The sequence below is a fragment of the Arvicanthis niloticus genome, chromosome X (assembly GCF_011762505.2).
Source record: "Arvicanthis niloticus isolate mArvNil1 chromosome X, mArvNil1.pat.X, whole genome shotgun sequence".
NCBI lineage: Eukaryota > Metazoa > Chordata > Mammalia > Rodentia > Muridae > Arvicanthis > Arvicanthis niloticus.
In genome coordinates, this window is record NC_047679.1 from 125,006,105 (window position 1) to 125,029,874 (window position 23,770).

The window sequence follows — 23,770 nt, forward strand, 5'->3', positions numbered from 1 at the left end:
ACATTCCTATCTTGTATGCACAGTTATACCATTTCATGTTCCCAGAAAGGTCCTTCAAACATGTTACAAATGAAACTGTAACTCTGTAACATTTTTCTCCTTCCTCTGGGATGGGAACAGAAGTGATATTTTCATGCATATTTTAAAAACAAATATTGTATATGTAACTATAGGGATTTGTTTTTTATTTTTTTATTAATTAACCAAGACACAAGTGGGAATGTGTCAGCCTATGCATTTTCTGTATGATGAGGAAACTGACAACTATGCCTCTAGACCTATACAGAATATCAGAACTCACTGAAATTCTGTTGAGACAAGCATGCTTGTAAGAACACTGACAGTTGGTGAGCCTAAAATAATTGCGAATTCAGACATCCTGCACCTATGAAGGAGTGGTTCAAAAAGGATAATTGCTGTGCAAAGCCATAATTATACAAATACCATAAACTCGTGTGTGTGTGTGTGTGTGTGTGTGTGTTGTATCTGTCTGGATGTCCATGAGATTTTTACCTTTTCCTTCCTGAAAACCATTATTTCACAGTTACAGGAGACAATGGATATACCAGTATATGGAGGGAGCATTTCAAAATAAAAACTCTGTCTTCTGGGAAGCTTATGTCATATCATGGCTCAATCAAATGGATTCTATTGGCCTTTGTTAGAAAATGGACTCTTCAAATCTAACACAGTTTCCAAGAGAAACTTAATGGGTAAAGAAACACATGAGATAAAACAAAGGCCATCTCAGCTCTAACAACACAGAGGTGAGCACTCATGGAAGAAATATTTTTGCTTCAAGCTGCTACTCTGATCCATGGGGGTCAATATTTAACCTGGGCTCTTTCCAAACAAATAAAGCAACATACCATTAGAGATAGCCTTGCCTAGCCCCTAAGCAAACGTTCCTGAGGCCCTGTCCCTAAGAGATGCCTCTTCCATACAGATGGCCTTCCAGGTGTCCATTAAAATGCAATGATAATTCAGGAAGTGCCCTTTCGGCTTCAGCAATTATCCTTTTTGAACCACTCCTTCATAGGTGCAGGATGTCTGAATTCGCAATTATTTTAGGCTCACCAACTGTCAGTGTTCTTACAAGCATGCTTGTCTCAACAGAATTTCAGTGAGTTCTGATATTCTGTATAGGCTCAACTACTTGTTTAACATCAGTCAATTAATGAAATAGCTGTTATCTGGCTTTTAAAATCTTGTTTCATGTGCTTTATATGGATAAAAACGGCTTTACATATTAAATGGGACATGCATGTGTTTTCTTGTTTTGTTGTGCAGTAACTCTATATACAATCATTTTCGTGTGCTTTATTATCTTCCAACAAGATAGCTCTAAAAAAGTGATCCTGGCTAAACAGTACATTGGTTTTTCTCATAAAAGCACTAACTATACTGCTAATGCATTAAATTATTCAAAAATGAAAAATCAATTGTTTATGAAAACCTCATTTTCAGCATGTACATTATTGTGCTTACAGACTTTTTCAACAATAGGTACCTTGTTGCATGCAGTTTTAAGCTACTGCCTTAGCTCTGGGAATTGCCGACCAACCAGCCCCCACCTGGCTTCCTTTATGCTCTACCTACCTTTAGCTTCAGAAGGTGAGACATGCTACCAGCCTCCACCTAGCTTCCTTTAAATCCCCAGACAAAAGACACACAGTTTGTTCCTTTACAATTTGCCTTCTTGGCACAGTTGCTTGGCATTACTGTCTCCCATTTGGAAAATCATGCCCTTAATATTTTTATCTCTGTCTTTCCACCTGCCCTAAACTTCAGTGGCTAGTCTCACTTAGCCCCTGTCAAACATCCCTAGCCACTCGCCTGTAGTGGCCACATGCTCCAGCTCTTCCTGAAATCTCACATGGCTGCTGTGATCTGCTCCTTCCAAAACATGGTGACAACTCCTCTCTACTTTTTTGCGGCTGCCCTTTCCTCCTGGGACCTGTAAGTCCCACCTGTACCTTCCGCCCAGCAATTATCCCCAGCTTTCATTACTGACAAATCAAGAACCAATTTGGAAACAGGACTTTAGCATCAGAACCATCCCCTTTAGGACCCTGTTACTATCTCTTTATCACAAGACAGAACCAGTGTTCCTACTTACCTCAATAATAAAATCAACAACTATTATAAAAATAAATAACTCACAGATTCAACTCATTTTATAAGACAGACCCTAGGACAATAAAGCAAGCTCATATTTATGAGGAAAATTAATTTTTTTGTTTTCTGGGTTTTTAGTAAAAGAGCAAAAGTTTTTTGAAAGCATAAGGGCATAAAATCTCACAGAGAAAAGAGACAGCAGAAATGATAGAGTAAATCTAAAACTTCAAAAGGTCAGGCAGTAGTGTCTATTTAATGCAGTAGCATGTAGCTGCAAGCCTGGAAAGGCAACATAAACAGTGATTTTAGGTCACAAGATTAATTTCAAGTTATCACAAAGAGATTACATTATTTTAAGTATACTCTTTATATTCAGTCAGAAGCACATGCCATCTAATTTAGAATGTTTTTCAACAAAATGTACAACATTCTCCAGACAGATAAAAAGCATGTTTTAGGTACCATGAACTTCCATACATATGGACTATAGAAACTAGCAATATAAAATGACAAGTCACAATACTAAGATCATATAGCATACAATATCTGTCAATAAATATGACATTAACAATTCTTTTAACTCAGTTTCCTGTGAGAGGAAACTGCACTACATTGATTTGTTCAAATATTTTGACATTGCAAAATAACAATCATAATCTAGGTATGAACACTCATGTGCCAAATGTGTTTAAAACTGATAGACAATTACCACTAAGAAATTGAAATAGCTGAAACCTACATCACTCACAACTATGAATTTTTTGTGATAAAACAAAGAAAGTTTTACATTAGTAAATTTATATAAGTGGAGTAAATAATTTTTCTCAAGCAATGATGTTGTTTTTTTCTCAAAAATACATGCAACAAATTATTATGTATGCATAAAATATGCATGCACATGGAAAACTAAAAAAAATATGCAGAATGGCATTTTAAAAAGTCAAGTGCTGAGGTTAAATGAAGCGATCTGCTCCACAGGGTTTATTATCACTAATAAAGACACTAGTAGCCCAACACTTTTCTGGCACTTTCATACATATTTTTTCCATAAAATATGCACATTAGCCCTATGTAAAAAGTATTATATGTCTCTTGGTTAGATGGCAATGTGGAGATACAACATGATTAAACTGTTTGTCAAAAGTTGCAAAACCAAAGTTTAGACCTTGTGTGCTAGCAAAGGACTTGAGCTTTGAACTTGGACCGTGTATCATTTTCATTATAAAAACAAAAGTTAAAACAAATCTCTGAGTGCTTAGAAAGTGATATCTGTTGGATGGTTCGAGGACAGGCACTGGGACAGCCTTGCAGCAATGCATTCTTCAGTGAAGACTGAGGACAGGCACTGGGACAGCCTTGCAGCAATGCATTCTTCAGTGAAGACTGAGGACAGGCACTGGGACAGCCTTGCAGCAATGCATTCTTCAGTGAAGACTGAGGACAAGGCACTGGGACAGCCTTGCAGCAATGCATTCTTCAGTGAAGACTGAGGACAGGCACTGGGACAGCCTTGCAGCAATGCATTCTTCAGTGAAGACTGAGGACAGGCACTGGGACAGCCTTGCAGCAATGCATTCTTCAGTGAAGACTGAGGACAAGGCACTGGGACAGCCTTGCAGCAATGCAGTCTTCAGTGAAGACTGACTGAGGACAGGCACTGGGACAGCCTTGCAGCAATGCATTCTTCAGTGAAGACTGAGGACAAGGCACTGGGACAGCCTTGCAGCAATGCAGTCTTCAGTGAAGACTGACTGAGGACAGGCACTGGGACAGCCTTGCAGCAATGCATTCTTCAGTGAAGACTGAGGACAAGGCACTGGGACAGCCTTGCAGCAATGCATTCTTCAGTGAAGACTGAGGACAAGGCACTGGGACAGCCTTGCAGCAATGCATTCTTCAGTGAAGACTGAGGACAGGCACTGGGACAGCCTTGCAGCAATGCATTCTTCAGTGAAGACTGAGGACAAGGCACTGGGACAGCCTTGCAGCAATGCAGTCTTCAGTGAAGACTGACTGAGGACAGGCACTGGGACAGCCTTGCAGCAATGCATTCTTCAGTGAAGACTGAGGACAAGGCACTGGGACAGCCTTGCAGCAATGCAGTCTTCAGTGAAGACTGACTGAGGACAGGCACTGGGACAGCCTTGCAGCAATGCATTCTTCAGTGAAGACTGAGGACAAGGCACTGGGACAGCCTTGCAGCAATGCAGTCTTCAGTGAAGACTGACTGAGGACAGGCACTGGGACAGCCTTGCAGCAATGCATTCTTCAGTGAAGACTGAGGACAAGGCACTGGGACAGCCTTGCAGCAATGCATTCTTCAGTGAAGACTGAGGACAAGGCACTGGGACAGCCTTGCAGCAATGCATTCTTCAGTGAAGACTGAGGACAGGCACTGGGACAGCCTTGCAGCAATGCATTCTTCAGTGAAGACTGAGGACAAGGCACTGGGACAGCCTTGCAGCAATGCAGTCTTCAGTGAAGACTGACTGAGGACAGGCACTGGGACAGCCTTGCAGCAATGCATTCTTCAGTGAAGACTGAGGACAAGGCACTGGGACAGCCTTGCAGCAATGCAGTCTTCAGTGAAGACTGACTGAGGACAGGCACTGGGACAGCCTTGCAGCAATGCATTCTTCAGTGAAGACTGAGGACAGGCACTGGGACAGCCTTGCAGCAATGCATTCTTCAGTGAAGACTGAGGACAGGCACTGGGACAGCCTTGCAGCAATGCATTCTTCAGTGAAGACTGAGGACAAGGCACTGGGACAGCCTTGCAGCAATGCATTCTTCAGTGAAGACTGAGGACAAGGCACTGGGACAGCCTTGCAGCAATGCATTCTTCAGTGAAGACTGAGGACAGGCACTGGGACAGCCTTGCAGCAATGCATTCTTCAGTGAAGACTGAGGACAAGGCACTGGGACAGCCTTGCAGCAATGCATTCTTCAGTGAAGACTGAGGACAAGGCACTGGGACAGCCTTGCAGCAATGCATTCTTCAGTGAAGACTGAGGACAGGCACTGGGACAGCCTTGCAGCAATGCATTCTTCAGTGAAGACTGAGGACAAGGCACTGGGACAGCCTTGCAGCAATGCAGTCTTCAGTGAAGACTGACTGAGGACAGGCACTGGGACAGCCTTGCAGCAATGCATTCTTCAGTGAAGACTGAGGACAAGGCACTGGGACAGCCTTGCAGCAATGCAGTCTTCAGTGAAGACTGACTGAGGACAGGCACTGGGACAGCCTTGCAGCAATGCATTCTTCAGTGAAGACTGAGGACAGGCACTGGGACAGCCTTGCAGCAATGCAGTCTTCAGTGAAGACTGAGGACAGGCACTGGGACAGCCTTGCAGCAATGCATTCTTCAGTGAAGACTGAGGACAAGGCACTGGGACAGCCTTGCAGCAATGCATTCTTCAGTGAAGACTGAGGACAGGCACTGGGACAGCCTTGCAGCAATGCATTCTTCAGTGAAGACTGAGGACACGGCACAAGAGAATCCTGCAACTCTGGTATGGCACAGTGGCATGAGTCTTCTTTAGTTTGAAATTTAAAAAAAGTGAAGGCCCCACCTTACAGGTCAGTCACTCAGTCTGAGATGATCGTCAAGGATGGACTGACTGATGGAGCGGATGGACTGACTGATGGAGCTTTAATATCAGTATGCTTTGAACTGCTTAACTCCTACAGGATTTGGGGCTTTGGGGCAGGATTTTAGAGCAGGTTATTGCTACCTAACACAACATCTCTGGCTTCTACTTTTCTCTATCAAGTGGATCTACTATCAGCCTTTTCACAGAAATTCAGACTAGTATTTCTCATCCTATACTTCCTCTCAGCAACTTGGAGGAGTTTATTCTCCCTCCCCCACAAATCTTTTCTTTGACACACTGTCATTATCAAAAACAACAGTCTTAATCCTCTATAGGTCTAAGAGTAGAGAGGTGAGCTTGAAGGTTGAAGCTACAGAATTACATATGCCACAAGTTGGTAGTTCATGGCAAAGTGTAGCACATAAAAGGCTGAAAGTGTTTTCAACAGTTTTCCAAAAAACACAGTTGGAGCGTGGAAAGAACATTATGTCACCCCCTTTCTTTTTTTCCATTTTTTAATTAGTTCTTTGAAAGTTTCAAAAAACATGTTTAGGTTATATTAACCCTTCTATCCCAATTCTTCCCAAATCTATCCCATTTGCTAGCCATCAAAGTTATATCCTACTTTAAAAAATCCTCAAAGACAAATTTTGCTTCCCAAATAGGCTTGGATATGTGGTCTTTCACTGGAGAGTTGGTTGATTTACCAAGGCCACACTCTTAGAGAAAAATCTCTCAGCAGCTAAAAATTTCTAATAGCACTATGACCAGTGTGTCCAACCCCCTTCTCCATGCTGGGATTTGGTCTGGTTTGAGCTTACACAGGTCTTGAGTGAGCATGCGTTCCCAACTTGTGTGAGTTCATCTTTGCAGCTACTGTGCTGTGTTCAGAAAATAATATCTCTTTGTAGTCATCTACTGCCTCTGGCTCTAATAATCTTTCTTCTTTCCTTTTTCTTTCTTTCTTTCTTTCTTTCTTTCTTTCTTTCTTTCTTTCTCTCTTTCTTTCCTTTCTTCCTTCTCCTCTTCCTCCTCCTCCTACTCCTTAGGAGATGTGGTATATATTTTCTCTATAGGGCAGATTCTACAGTCTCTTATCTGAATGTTGACCCTTCATTTTGTATAACACTAAATCCTTAAGAGTCATGTTAATACTATGTCAACATAATAGTACTAGGTTCTCCCTTAGGGCCTATGACCTATCTAGGTATAGATTCTGAGCCTGATAATATTGCCTGGTATAGATTTCATCTCCTGGAGTGGGACTTTAAGCCTAACAGAAAATGGCTCATTAATCTGATAATGTTATTGCCACCTCTGCACTAGTTGGCGTGTCATGCCAAGCCCAGTCATTATTTTAGATTGTGGGATTCACTATTAAGTGGGAGAGAGGGAGAAAGAGGTAGTGAGGGAGGGGAGGAAGGGGAAGGAGGGGGAGAAAAGACAGGGAGGGAGACACAGAGGGAGAGAAAAAGATACACACACACACACAGAGAGAGAGAGAGAGAGAGAGAGAGAGAGAGAGAGAGAGAGAGAGAGAGAATGAACTTGGGTGAGTAGGGAGATGAAAGCACAGATCTGGGAGAAGTAGTGAAGGGAAATAAATCATGGTCAAACTGCATTGTATGAAAAATAATTTTAAAAAACCAAAATTTTTCTAGAAGATATGAAAACCTAATACTATAGAAGTTTCATATATATTGGAGTTGTCCTACAACAGGAAACAATATTCTCTTTTCTTTAGAAAGGAAAATATAACAGCTTGGTGACTCTTCATGCTGAGAAAATACCCTAGAGGGCATTTTTAAAATGCAAATGCAAGCCTTGCTTAAGTGATTCTCATTCTAGAGGTCTGGGTCAGAGGTGTCTGACATCAGTACTTTTTTCCCAATAAAATTTTATTAAAGTTTCATTCATATATCATAAATTATATTATTTTAAAATATCAATTCCTTGATTTTAGCAGAGTTTTCAAGTTGTATATAAATTATCATTTCTTAATTCCAGAACATTTTAATAACATTTTCTTATTGTTTGAGAAGTTCTCTCTCTCTCTTTTGTGTGTGTGTGTGTGTGTGTGTGTATGTGTGTGTGTGTGTGTGGGTGTGGGTGTGTGTCTTCCCCTTCCCTCTCTCCTTCCTTTCCTTCCTTCATCTCTGTTTAAACACATCAAGCACAATGTTCAGTTTGTATTGGCCACATACTCATAGTCACGGTACCTGCCCTGGAGCTTGGTCAATTTACACCCTTAAGAAAACTGACTTTACTTCTCCGAACATCAATCGGCTATCTGTAGCTCCTCATTTAGGATGGCATCTCATTCCTACTTCCCTTCCTTCATGTTGGGATTTTGTCCAGTTTAAGCTTATACAAGTCTTATGCATGCTGTCACAACTGCTGTGAGTTCCTCTGTGCATCTGTCCTGTTGTGTTTGGAAAGGGCTCTTTTCTTGAAGTCCTATGTATACCCCTTCTTCCACAAAGATTCCTGAGACATGATTAAAAGGATTTGTTATAGACATCCCATTTTGAGCACTTCAAAGTCTCTCGTTCTCTGAATGTTGACCAATTATAAATTTCTGTGTTAATTGTCATCTAGTGAAAGAAAAATCTTTTCTGCTACCTGTTGAAAGATGTTCTGATCTATGGATCTAACTATATTTACTAAAGGTCATTTTTAATGCTATCTCCATTTAGTACAATAATAGAACTAGCTTTTCCCCTAGGACCCATGGCCTATCTAGCCACAGGTTTCTTGGCTTGTTGATGGTAATAACTTTTAAAGTTGTATTGTTTGCTCTGACCTGAAACCAAGATGAAGAATTATTGCTCTGATCATATCAGACAAAATCCCCATTACTTATTCTACCCACATATCTTCCCAGGGCACAAGCCATAAAGGTGCTTCTAGCCCTCTAGAGAAACTATCCCATGGGACACCAACACAGTATATTCTTCTCCAGGTAAGAGAATTCCTTTCCCCTTTTTGTAACTCTCCAGAAATATTTAGAGTTACCTCAGTGACAATCTCCTGATCATTATTTTACCGATAAGATTTTACTTGCAGCATGCCACAGATGTGAGGGAAAATGTTCAAGGAAGGTTGTATCTCTAAAGGCATTCTCAATTAGCATGCTTGGACCTGAGTAAAAGATAGTCATGGTTATCACAGACTCTCAGGACACACCAATGGCTCAGAGAGTGGGAAGGAAACATCTGTCATAGGGGTTCATTTACAAAGTCCTTCCATTCGCCCTTAATGAACTAAATAATTTATAGGAAAAACGATTACAGACTAAACATAGAGGCAAAGCTTCCAGTGAATTTCTTAGTGCTTAGTATGTATTGGCCCTTACCTTATTTCTTTTATTTCTCATTTCTATTAGCTTTTCCAGAATGTCATATAGCATATTTTGATTATGTTTACCTCCCTCCTTCAACTACTCCTATATATGCTGCCTAGTTCCAACCAATCCAACTTTGTGTCTTTTTTTCTTAACTCCCCAAGTCCATTTGTGCTGCTCATCTACTTTTGGATATGTGGCCTTCCACTGGAGTGTGATTGACATACCAAGAGCCAAACCATTTAATCAAACTGACCCCTCCCACCCCACAGAAGCTATCAATTGCCAATATCTCCTTAACTGGACATGGAACTTGGTATACATCTCCCATTCCCATGGTGCAATTTTGTCTGAAATGCAGAATGGTTAGCCCTAAATGGGGTATCTATATAATGTTTCCTCCCAATGAGAAGGAATCATTGCAGAAGAGAAGGTGGAAAGAGTATCAAAGCCAGAGGAGGTATATGGCTACAACAAAATAGTGTTTCCCAGAAACAGGGCAATTGCACATATGAACACACAACAACAATGACAGTATACATCAGACCTTAGACTCTTCTTTACAACAGACAACTTTAAAGTCCATTGGCCTCAAACTAAAAGCTAATTGCTACAAATTTAGCCCAGATACGCACAGTTTCAGCTATTTAGAGCCTGAGAGCTTTACATATCTATGAAACCATGGCCAATATCTGCTATGCATATATGACTTTAGTGTAATTCTCCTAATATCAAACTCATGTTTGTTTTCAAACAGGGGTCCAATTATTATGTAGCTCTGGCTATACTGGAATGGTTACATAAGTCAGGCTGGCCTCGAACTCACAGAGATCCACCAACTTCTACCTCCTAAGTGCTGGGATTAAAGATGCAAGATACCATGTCCAGCTACCACCCAATACTTAACCCCAATTAATATGTATTGTGAATAATCCTATACCAGGTCCTAATCTCTAATCAAGATTAAGAATCAGTTTTCTAGTCCAAAATGTCTTCAGTTGGTACTGAACCTCTTACCTCACTTATGCCAGTGTGCAGGTTTTTTGATTGACAGAATCATTGTGTATGACTGAATTTCTGCCCTATTGCTTCTTTTTTGCAAGTGATTAAATATCACTCAAGTCATTAGATAGATTAGGGAGGCAGCTCAGTGAGTAAGAGCACTTGATCTTTTATCAGAAGGTTAGGATTTAGCACCTAGACCCTATGTTGAGCAGCTCACATCCGTCTGTAATTCTAGCTCCAAGAGATGACACCATTTTCTGGTCTCTGTGTGTATCCACACTTGTGGGCACAGACATAGAGACACATAAATCAAAACAAAATATATCTTTAAAATATCATTGGATGGGCTGAAGAGATGGGTCAGCAGTTAAGAGCACTGAGTGCTTTTCCAGAGGCCCTGAGTTCAATTCCCAACAACCACATGGTGTCTCACAGTCATCTGTAATGGATTCTGATGCCCTCTTCTAGTGTGTCTGAGGACAGTGACAGTGTACTCATATACATATAATAAATAAATCTTTTTTAAAAAAAATATCATTATAGCAGCCTTATTTATAATAGCCAGAAGCTGGAAAGAACCCAGATTTCGATATCTTCAACAGAGGAATAAATTACAGAAAATGTGGTACATTTACACAATGGAATACTACTCAGCTATTAAAAACAATGAATTCGAGAAATTCTTAGGCAAATGGATGGAACTAGAAAATATCATCCTGAGTGAGGTAACCCAAGCACAAAAGAACACACGTGGTATGCACTCACTGATAAGTGGATATTAGCCCAAAAACTAACAATACCCAAGATCCAACTCACAGACCACATAAAGCTCAAGAAGAAGGAAGACCAAAGTGTGGGTGCTTTGGTCCTTCTTAGAAGGAGTAACAAATTGCTCATGGGAACAAATATGGAGACAAAGTGTGGGACAGAAACTGAAGGAGGGGTTGTCTGGGGACTGTTCCACCTGGGTATCCATCCCTTGTGCAGTCACCAAAGGTAGACACTGATGTGGATGCCAGGAAGTGCATGCTGATAGGAGCCTGATATAGCTGTCTCCTTGGAGGTCTGCCAGAGCCTGACATATTACAAAGGCAGATGCTCACAGCTAACCATTGAACTGATCATAGGGTTCCCAATGGAGAAGTTAGAGAGAAGACTGAAGGAGCTGAAGGGGTTGGTAGCTCCATGGGGAGAGCAACAATACCAACCAACCAGAGCTCCCAGAGTCTAAACTACCAGGCTGTGAGCACATAGGGAGGGACCCATGGCTCCAGCTGTATATTTAGGGAAGGATGGCCTTGTTGGGCATAGGTGGGAGAGGAAGTCCTTGGTCCCATGAAGGCTTGATGCCCTAGTGTGGGCAAATTCGAGTGCAGGGAGGTGGGAGTGGGTGGATGGGTGGGGGCACATCCTCATAGAAGCAGGAGGAGGGAGAATGGGATAGGGAGTTTCTGGGTTGGGGGGAAATTGGGTAAATGGAATAATATCTGAAATGTAAATAAAATAGCCAATAAAAATTAATTAAAAAATAAAAAAATTAAAATGTCATTAGATATTTTTGTCTTGGGAAATGCTGTGAAGAGACACCATGACCAAGGCAACTCTAATAAAGGACAACAGGTAATTGGGGCTGGCTTACAGGTTCAGAGATTCAGTCCATTATCATCAAGGCAGGAAGCATGGCAGCATCCAGGCAGACATGGTGTCGCCTCCTGAACTGACCAGCAGACAGAAGACAACAGACACAGGATCTTCTTCCCATCATGGTTTATTCAGGAACCTTGAAGTACCGCAAAAAGCCACCGAGCTCTAGCTCCCAGACATTAAATCTCTGTGTCCTCTCCAATCAGAACCTGCCATGTGGTCATTCCCAATTGGTGCTGAGCACATATGTCACATGGCCCAATCTTATGTAAGGACGAACAAGCAAAATGCATGCATGCGCAGTAAAGCCTAGCCTACGTGCTACCCAGGCTTCCTAAAATGGTGAGCCAACACACCAGGGGCATCTGGCACCCAGCCAGGCACCATCTTGAGTTCCGCTCCCCACAACATGGTGCTGGAGAAGGAGGTAAATGTTCTACATCTTGTTCCAAGGCCAAATAGGAGAGGACAGACTTTGAAGCAGCTAGGAAGAGGGTCTCAAAGCCCAAGCCCACAGTAAAGCACTTCCTCCAACAAGGCCACACCTCCTAATAGTGCTACTTCCTGGGCCATGCATATTCAAACATTTACATGCCACTCCCTAACCCCCATAGGCTTGATCAAACATATGAGTCTATAGGGGCTATACCTAGACATAGCATAATTCAAAATACATTTAGTCCAACTTCAAAAGTCCCCATAGTCTACCACAATCTCAACAATGTGAAAAGTCCAATGTTCAAAGTCTCTTATGATGTTCATCCAATCACTTAATTGTAAATCCCTATAAAATCAAAGTAAAAAAGTAGATCACACACATCCACTATCACAGGCTATACATTACCATTCCAAAATGTCATAGTGGGGGAAATACTGAATAAAAGCAAAACCAAAAGCCAGCTGGGCAAACTCCAAATTCTGCATCTCCATGTCTGATATCAAGACACTCTTCAGATCTCCAATTCCTTTCATCTTTGTTGACTGCAACAAACTTCTTTCTTCTGGGCTGGTTCCACTCCCTGCTAGCAGCTTTCCTTACCCTATAGCCCATGACTCTGGCATCTCGAATATCTTGGGGTCTCCAAGGCAACTTCAACTTTACAGCTTCTTGGTCCATTGTCTGTGATCCACCTATGATCTTCTGGGCTCCTCCAAAGGGCTTGGGTCACTTCTCCAGATCTGCCTTCTGTAGCACTCTAGGCTCTGGTTGATTCTATTCCAGTCCTGCTGCTGTTCTTGGTAGTTATCCCATGATACTGGCATCTCCAACATGCTAGGGTCTTCTGTTGTATAGGCTTCACCAATAGCCTCTCATAGTCTCTCTTCATGGTGCCAAACCTCAACTCCTTTGCATGACCCCTTCAGTCCTTGGCCATCAACTGCAACTGAAGCTGCACCTTCACCAATGGCCTTCCCTGGTCTCTCACAGTTCAAAAATTCTGCTGCTCTCCATGACCCCTTCATGCCTTCAAAACCAGTACCACTTGGGTGATTTTTACACATTACTATGTCCAGCTGCAGCAGCAGGGAAAACCTTGGCTATCTCTGGAACACAGCTTCTGTGTGCTCTCAGAAAATACTTCTCAGATTTCTTTGGAGTGATTCTGGCTTCTTAATCACCACTAATTTCTTAGCTCCAGCAAACCAGAATCAGTTGTCCCAGTACTTGTTTCTCTTCTTGACTCTTAAAGCCAGAACCACATGACCAAAGCTGCTGAATTCTGCTGCTTATTGGAGCTGGATCATGGCCCCTTGTTCTACTATATTATCACCAGGTCCTGTTTTCCAACTCTTTCATTGCCTAAGCTTGGCTGTCCTGGAAATTTCTCAGTAAATTGACCTTGAACTCAGAGATCTACAAGGCTCTGTCTCCTGAATGCTGGGATTCAAGGCAAGTACTATCACTCCTGCACTTAAGCTTTTTTTTTTTTCTTCACTTGGAACTTCCTCTGCTTCAGGCTGGCCTTGAACTCAGGGATCTGGTTGCCTTTGTTTCCTGGGATTAAAGTTGTATACCACGATGTCTGGGCCAAAGCTTTACATGACCACTATTCTTCAAGATCTGCTTCAAAAGCCTGTGTCCTCCATTTTTGGATTGCAGTTCTTTCTAGATTAAAATTCCAAATAAAAACAGTAACCAAGTCTCTTGCTCAATTGCAAAAGCATAAATAAGATTAGCTGAGTGGGATCTTGCCCCAAGGTCACTACTCCCTAATTCTGTTTATCTTCTTGAACGTAGGATTCAGCTCCATTCTACTTCCTGGTGGCCCTTTATTCTTTGAATCATACATTTTGTACTTTTTCATTTTAAGCTTGCTATGTTTGATCAAAATGCTCTTCATAAGACAGAACCACAGGATAAAGTCTAAACTAGGCTTTTTGAGACTTCCTTTGTCAATATAATTAATCTGAATCTTTTCACTTTAGCATCAGGCAGATTCTTCAGATAAGGGCAAAATGCAGCCACATCCTTCACCAAAATATCACAAGAACAGTCTCTAGGCCACATACTAACATCCTTCTCCTTTGAATACTCCATGGCCAAGCCCACATAGTTCAAATCACCCTCAGCAGCAATGTCTTCCATAGTCCTATTAGTATATCCCATTAAGCCCCACGTAAAGAATTCCACTGATTTCCAAACCTAAAGTCCCCAAATCCACATTCTTCCAAACAAAAACATGGTCAGGCCTATCACAGTAATGCCCTCGTACCTGGTACCAATTTCTGTCTTAGTTAGGGTTTCCACTGCTATAAAGAGACATCATGAGCAAGAAAACTCTTATAACGGACATTTAATTGGAGCTGCCTTACAGGTTCAGAGTTTCAATCGGATTATCATCAAGGCAGGAAGCATGGCAACATCCAGACAGACATGGTACTAGAGAAGGAGCTGAGTGTTGCACTTCTTGTTCTAAGGGCAAACAGGAGAAGACTGACTTCCAGGTAGCTAGGAGGAGGATCTCAAAGCCCAAGTGCACAATAACACACCCACTCCAACAAGGCCACACCCACTCCAACAAGGCCACACCTACTCCAACAAGGCCATACCTAATAGTGCCACTCCCTGGGCCATGTATATTCAAACCACTACAGGAAGTCATATCCAAACACTGAGGCTTACTCCAAGTACTATTGAACATCATTTAAAATCCCTATAAAATCTGTTACCAACAGCAATTGTCATCTCACTAAATAATGATAATCTTTACCAGCCTAACTGTCAAGAACAAATTGCTCTTCCATTTGAGTTAAGATAAGCCAGTGCCTTAGATTATAACCTTTAGTTGGGGACAGCTCAGAGTACAAAGCACAAAAATCTTTGAGGCATGTGTGTAATGCCTCATATTGCTTCTCTGTTGCTGAGTAATGAAGTGTCACAGACTCGGTGGCTTAAAGCATTATGTGCATTTATTTCCTCACAGATTTCATGAGTCAAGAGTCTTAGTATCAGTTACCTGCATAATAACTCAGGCTCTTGCAAAAGCTATAGTCAGTGTGTTGGACAGAGCTATGATCTTATGAGTAGCTCTGACTGCTTCCAAGCTAACTTACATTATTGGAAGGTCATTTCCTTGCAGCTATGGGACTTCTATCACCTGGCTTCTTCAGTGCCAATAGGAAGTGGAATCTGCCTTCTAGATATTCGTTTGAAGAACTCAGCTAATTATGGCAAATGCACCCAGCCACAATAACCTCCACTTTGGTGAACTCAAGTCAAATTGATTGCCAGCCCTAGTTACTTCTGTAAAATCCCATGCCAAGTATCACACAATGCCTACAGTAGCCCCACCACACACATGATAGTCATTCTATTCATAAGGCCTGGCCACAAGAAGTATTAGCCAGGTATATATCCTGGGAGGACAAGAATATTGAGGTACATGTCAAACTTCTGCTTAACTTTTATCATTTAGGGAAGGCTCTAGAAGATGTTACTCTTCCCTCTTCCCATGATCACTGGAACAGTGAACCTAAAGCCCCAGGAACAGTAACCTCCCAACATCTTTTTTTTTCTCTCTGCCTTAGTTTTTCCAGGTATGAAATTATTCAAGCAACCTTTACTTCTTTGCTGTCTATGAGACCACAGTAAATTAATGAATTAATTTTGTTAAGCTCATTAGTCAGACAAAAGGTGCTATAGAAATGCAAATTATTATTATTTTGAAATCTTATGGCTGTCATTGCAAAGTCTGAACTTAGTTATTAGATGCGGCGCTTTTGCCATCTATCAGCCTCTAGTTCAATAACAATACTTGTATTTTGCTTCAAACCATTAATTTGAAAATAACCACCTTGGTGTTCATGATGTGGTAGGGAATTATTTGCCCTGGGAACTTGCCAGCAAGAATTATAAAAAAACAAAGATGTGTATTAGTTGAAGCTTGAAGAGGAGAACTAATGAGCAAGCAGGAGGAATAGCTTCTCCACAGTTTGCCTCTCCTACCCTCTAGGGATTACAGGATAGCTGTGCTGATAGCTTTCCGGCAACTAACTCTTGGATCCCCCAAAGGCCCTGGTATTCTCATGGGTAAGTTTCAAATCAGCATCACATTCTTTACTGATACAACTACAGTTGCCCATTGTATGATTCAGTGTTTTCTGCCTAGGGACTTGCCAAGAGCAACCTTCCTTTCTAGTGTTTGCTTCTTAAGTCCTTCTGGAAGATGTGAGACCTGCTCCCCAGATAACATGAGACTCTCTGAGGGGCTACACATTATTCCCATGGGCCTTTACTTCCACCTTCTGCCCACTTTGATCCATTGAGCTACTGATGATTTTCTAAACTGCTTCCTTGAACTCCATCCTTCTCTTGATGGAGAATCTATATTCTATAGATATCTTTCACACTTGTGTAAGATTTCCCCCTCCCTCACACTACAGGGTGCTCTGAAATATATTCTCCCATGAGTACTCACCAGATATAGTACATCCTCTATGTTTCTGACCCAGGGGGAGCTGAAAAAGAACTGTATGAACAGTAGGAGAAAGGCTTAAGTGTGTGAACCTTAATGATTTGACCTAAAGATGCCCAAATCTGAGGCTTTGTGTCTAGCCTCAACCCTGGATACAGTGGTGCCTCTCTCATCCCTCTGATGGCAATGGATTGGGCCCCAAGCTGTTTCACATTTTTGGGTTTACTCTAGCTGTCTTCTTCCATTGATGATAGAGCCATGCAACTCATCTGGGATTCTCTCAAGGATTGATTATATTTCAGTGTGCAGAGTTTTAAGAGCAATCTGGGAATGGATTTACCACTCACTCTACCTCTGCTCTAAAATGATGCTGATGCTGATGTTGTTGTTGATGTTGTTGATGATGATGATGAGAACAATAATAATAATTCTAAAGGCTTTCTAGAAAAAAAGTCTGAGGAATCTCTGTCCTGAGGTCAGTTGTTCCTATGTACAGGCTGATATCTTCCCACTAGAAATTAATATGATAGAGTTCTAATTCCTAATACCTCATAATGCAACTGTGTTCAAAATAGTGTCTTTATTAATGTAATCAAGTAAAAAATGTAATCATTAAGGTACGTCCCAACCTAATATGGCTGATATCCTTCAACATGGAAGGGAACATTTGGTGACCTATTCACATACAGGAACAATGTCATGTGGATATGTTTATGACTAGGGAAAGAAACCTAGAACAGAAACTTGGCTTGTAGGCCTCAGAAAGAATGAGCCTGTGGCCACTGATCTTAGCCTTCTCATCTCCAATCTGGGAAACAGAAGATTTCTTTTGTTTAAGGTCACATGCTTTCATGTGACAGCCTAGCAAATTAATATACTTATCCTCATTTATCACTTGATAATTGGTCATTATGTGCACAGGATGAAGGCTCCCTGAACTCATGGAACTTGTCGTCCAGTAGGATACGAAGTTATTCTTTAGAAAAGTAAAAAAGTAAAACTGCAAGTAAGGGGACAATGGTAAAGAAATCGTTTTTTACTCTCTAAGCTTTCGTGTTAGCAGGCAGGGTCTGGCTCCACTTGAGGAGTTAGTAATGAGCTGAAATTAGGAAACCTAGGAAGCCTACAGTAGATAAGAGAAGGAAATAGCACAATACTCTGAGAAAGGCCAAAGCCTCTGCTCAGACTCTCACTTAGCTCTCAAACAGGCCTGTGACCCTCATAGGCAACATGTAAGTGCCATTTAGCCATTGCTAGCTGTGAAAGGACATTATTAGAGGAGCTTCACTAAAGGAAGGTAAGCTGAGAATGGGAGGGAGGAGCTCCAAAGAGAAAGGCAATAAGGATCCAGAACAAACAAGTCCAAACACTGCTTTAAGTTCATTCCTCCCCAAGCCCAAGATAGGCACACTAAAGCAGTGCAGGTACTGTGGGGCAGGCCCTAGAGGCTAGTCTTGGCTCAACTTGCCTGCCATCTCGACACTTAACTGTTCTGGGTCTCCTTTTTCTCATTTGGATAATGCAGATAATAATTAGCTTCCTATGACTGAGCACACCTGAAGGATACAGCACTGCAGAAATGTTCTAGAAAGCATATAAATAACATAATACAAGGCAAGCCCGTGGAACTCCCTGAGCAGAGGATGATTCCTATGAATGCTGAGGCTGGATAGAGTCAAAGCAGGAGCCAAGGATCAGTGACTCGTTCCCTCTCAAAGGCACCAGGGAATTATTTCCTAACCTGTCCCCAGCCCAAACTGCTCCAAGTCTACCACTTCTGACCATGTGACTGTATTTCCTTCTTGCTTTTCAAGGACTATAATTTACGGCTTGACAAACTCTGACTTCTTTGTAGTAGAGCCATTGTGTTTGTTAGCATAATCATTTCTCAGAAAAGATGTCAATAAAGGCCAAGCAGTGAAACATACACCCCCCCGTACACACACACACACACACACACACACACACAACTGCAACTGCTAAATAATTTCTGGAATGAGTTGTCAGGAACCTTTTATTTACTGATTTCACGCATTTCATTTATTTCTGGCACGGGGCCAACCTTCCTGACAGTTAAGATTTATTGATTTAATTGCCTAGGGTAACCATGCAATAAAATCATCTCAAAGATAAATTTTCATGGCACTGTGCAGTGTGGAGGTAATTTTTCAAATGCTATGGCTATATTTCTGCAGGTTACAGGTGCAAAATTTGCTTAAAGCAGGGATGTCTCATTATTGCAGCTCAGAAACATTGGGGGCCAGCTCTTTGGTGGAAAATAGTTTAGAAGGAAGATAGAACATAGCAGGGACAGAATGGAAACAGGAGAGAGGGAGGAGGGAGAGAGAGAAAGAGAGAAAGGAGACATGGCCCTTTCAGGAAATAAATGATATTTCCTTAATTGGTTCATATATTCAATGCCCATGAGAACATGGGGCTTCACTTTAATTAGGAGTGGGCTTGGAGGTTATTTACAGTGTTCTGTGGAATCATTTGTTTCCAGCTGTGCTATGCTTTGTACTGCATGAGCCTCACAAGGTAGATGATTGCCACTTGTGACATTCGAGTTTATTGCTTCTTTAGATCTTTTTATTTACCCTGTTAAAGTGCTCATTATGGCTCCGAACAACAGGTAAATGAAAAACTCTGATTAACTCCCAGGTTAATGGTAACATTTGGGGAAGTCAGAAATAGCATAAACTTTTAACAATGTGAAATCTTTGCTTATCTCTCTTTATTTATTTGACAGTGTTTTTGCTTTGATTGCAGGATTCAGATGGTGCTGTTTAATAGCTTATTAAACTTGCAGCCTAGCAGGTTTGCTGTTTGGATACAATTTTATTTTTGCTCAGGTGTAAACTTTTGGAGCAGGCAGGGATATTTTTTTCTCCTTATTGAATTCCAGTTTCTAGAACCAGGCTGATTTTCTCAGATGTCCTTTATGCAACAACTGACTGAGTACACAGGAGCTGGTCTGAGACTGTTGCATTTGAAATGTCACTCTTGCCCATGTGGGAGAAGGGTGTCAATCTGGCATGGGAGGAAATTGTAGAATTTTTGGATGAACCTAAGTGATGAGCTCAATACCATGTATCAGGCAAGTGGAACCTTGCGGGGGAGGGGAGTTCAGATAGAGCTACTAAATGCAAGTTGCAAATGTGGGGGCAGATTTTCCCACTTTATTTCTATCTATCCTGTCCTATTTGCATTCATCACTGCCTTCCAGCCTTCATGTACACGAACAACTTGTCCATGTTTGTACTTCAGGTTTTTTTGTTTATGTATAAAAGGATATGTGTTCTTTAAATGCTGCTTTGTCAGCACTGATACACAGGGACTCCAGGACATGTGTATATCTAGCCAGGCTCATTTCTACATCTTAGCCAGGAATACAAAGGAACCATCTTTCCCTCATACCTTACAACAGACCTCTGGAGTCCAAATATTCACAAACTCCAATGGCCCAGGTACACTTTGTCCAGTGTTTTCTGGCTACATCATAACATCATAGTCTCTGCCAGTGGAGTGTGTTGAGTGTTTTGTTCATTTTATTTGTTTCTTAATTTTTTTTTTTAGATAACAGGTTTTGGTTTATAAAAGTATAGCAAAGTGAGACTAGGCTTTGACTGATAGGATTACAATATTGGTGAAGCAGTATGGGTCAAGTTAACCCTACTGACCTCCTGTCCTGAGGATATATCCATGGCAATGTGTCCAAGGCTCAGTGCCAAGAATGGTACTCGGGACAGGCTCTGGGTCTACATATTCTCTCATCCCACAGAAATATGTGGAGAAGAATCGATTACTATCAGTGTTTTATGTGGGAAACAATGTGAAAAGCAGTGTGACTGCATGATGGTTGAATTGGTCAGATCTAAACATGGCTCAGGTGATCTGACTGGCACTTGACTGGCAAGGTGCAAGACCAGAAGCATTCGGCCCTGGAATTGCTCCTGTTTTTTTTGTTTCTACTCTTGCCAAAATCAATACATGCTGTCTACACACCAACTATCTTTTAAAGATGCAAATCTTATTATGCCATTTTCAATTTAAAATCATTCAAAAGCTTGCTATTACTAATGAAATCCTCCTATGATTTGACAAGTCCTGCATGACCCTATTTCTGCCCTGCTGTTCAGATATTTGTCGCTTCTCCGTGCAATTTCCAACCTCTGGAAAGCTTCAGTGAATGGGCCAGCAATCAATCAACATGGTTTCTCAAAATAAGCACACACACACACACACAACCACAATGTTTACTTTGCTTTTCTTCTATTCATAATCATTTATATACAATCCATTAAAAGTCTTGCCAGTTTTATCTTTAAAATAGATCAATAAACCATCTCTTCCTTTCATTGTCCCCTATATTCACCATGAACTTAGACACCTGCTTCTTTTACTAGCATATTAATATTTAAAAGACTCCAAGAAAGTCCCTGGAGGAAAGCTATAAACCTACTGTTAGTTCTCGGGTACCTACAGGTATTTAACTATGACTGTTGTTTAAAAAATAACACCATTAATCTATCATCCACTTTTGAGTGCTTTCTTTGTGCTATGAGTAGTTTAGGTGTTGAAAATACACAATTGAAACAAAAAGACAAAAATGGCTTTGCTCTTATAGAGCTCACAGCAGTGAAAAAGATAGGCAATACACAATATAAACTCATATATCTAGAACATCAGGTAGTAACTGCTGCTAAAGTAGGTCAAGAGGATGACTGGGGAGAGGATCAAATGAAAAAGAAAAGGAGGGTTGGCCCAACATACAAGTACAGACTGTCCACCCACTGTGATAGAAGGGAAGGCTATGAACATTGGCACACACATCTTAGAATGAAATGTTCCAGTGTTCCAGGAAACATTTCTCACAAAATTCAAACTAAAATGTTTAACCCGAGAAACTCCGTGTTCCACCTGTCTCTCAGTGTATTGTAGCTTTTGCCAACACCCCTCACCTCTATAAGCGGCATGCATACACCTCACTACCTAGCCATCTCCAACTGCCTTGTGTCTTAGCTAGTACACATCTCTCATACTGTTTCCTCATCTTTTTTAGGTGTTTGGTATTTCTCATCTCCTTTTAAATTATCAGAGTGCTTTGCTTGAGGTGATACCTTTCTTGTTGCCCATCCTGTCCCAAAAGCTGCTCTGTTGCCCATACCTTTCAAAAGAGAAAATTATGCCTCTCCAGAAGGTTTCCCAGATTAGCAGACCATTAGGTCACATTTAGAGGAAAAAATACTATCTAAAGACTTCTGTCCATCCCAAACTTTATTCAGAGACATGTAAATGTTAGAACTGCGTTGCTCTCTCTTATACTGTAAATTCTGAGAGTGACAACTCAACCTAAGCTAGTGCACAAAGGCCCAGTCCCTTATATTCATTGCTGGGCCACAATGAATGGGCAAATGAGAACAGCCAGTACTAAGCAAATAAGACAATGGCCAAGGAGGGCTAGTTAATGTCACAAGAAGACTCCCAGAACATAATGACAAGTCAGAGAGACCAACCTCCCATGAAGATTTCTAAAAAATTGTTCAGATTCAGTTAGTCTACAGTGAAAAATAGAAAGATCAATGTCTTCCTCATATGGAAAACATTAAGATTATAAAGCAGGAAGTTCATGCTGAGGAGGATATTAAAAATCACACACTCGTGTTAATTTGGAAACAGTCAGTTGGAAGAAAGTGCAGGAATTGGGTTAATCTGGCAATGCTCCCTGGTGTAGATTGCTGGAGGCATATTTCTCAATTGATCAAATTCCTACCAGCATCAGACAGTCTTCTCTTGCTGCCCTATCAAACAGCAACTCAAATTCCAGGTGGGCCAATGCCTTTATGGCTCTGCTCTAACATTTCAAAGTCCACCGGAACATTCATGAATTTAATTACAAAATTCTCATTACCCGGGTTCCATGCTTTCAAATGGCAGAACCTGGAACCACTAAGTCTCACAGTAGTTACCTATGCGTACATGTACAGGAGGAACCAGAAGCTTCCCTGCTTATCTGTGCAGGCCATTTACTAATATATTCTGCCTGGTATGTACTACTATGACAACTACGCAGTCAACACAGCACATGTAAATTAAAGCCAGAAAGAATCAAATAAGAATTGCCAGGTCCAACATAAAGTCTATCCTGATGGTGATTCCACTAGTTTGTTACCACCTTTATGAGCCTGGTTAGTATGAATGTTGGTATCATTTTCATGAACTCAAGGAAAACACCTCATTTAGTTTTCCTCTTTCTGGAGCAGTCCCTCTCCAAAGTATCCATGTGCAGCTTGGGGAATTGCTTTAGTTTGGGAGAGGCATAAGCTCTCACATCTAATCCAACCATCATATAGTTTAAAAAATGTGACCTGGTCTTCAATTCTCATGATTTATCTCTACAAATCTAGATTTAGGTTGGATGAAAGTATTTCAAATTTATTCAATATGCATTTTAATATGATTTCCCCATAGTTGCAAATATTCTTATGTGATTAAAAATAAACAAAAATCCCAAAAAGAAAAGAGTTTTAAAATAATGATAAATATAAGTATCTGAAAATATATCAATGAAATTTGTGTATTTGGATATAAAATAATTTGTCTTGCACATCAAAAGGATCTTTTAAATAGGCATTATTTTATAGCATTGTGCATTTGAGCACTTAGAACACACAAATGGAACTTTTCATTACAAAATATTGTAAAGTTTTTTTTAAAGAAATGTCACCACAGATCTGACAGGTTGAGCATGAATGTCTTTTTAAGAATCAGGAAACTGTCAAGCTCACTGTGGGTATAGGGGTCCAAGTTTTAAAACTTCGCACTTTTCCCTGAACATTCAGGTTTTATCATTGAAAACAATCTTCGCCCATTGTTTTCCCTGAGGTGGCAGACTTAGTTTGTTCTTTTAAAAGAAAATGTCAGTAAATACTCAAGTTGAAACTCTCACAGTATTTCCTCTTTCTTTCAAGTGAAAATGGGATTTGAGAACAATGAAGCAGCCAGTTCATCTCACAATCATTTCCACCTGTGCTACAGTTCCAGCCCACCAGCAGAGGAGCTTTACACAGTTCCCATTTTCATGACGGATTTGGGAAGCTAATGCACCCAAATTTGAGGTTTAATTGAATTAATGCTTGTTTTTCCACCT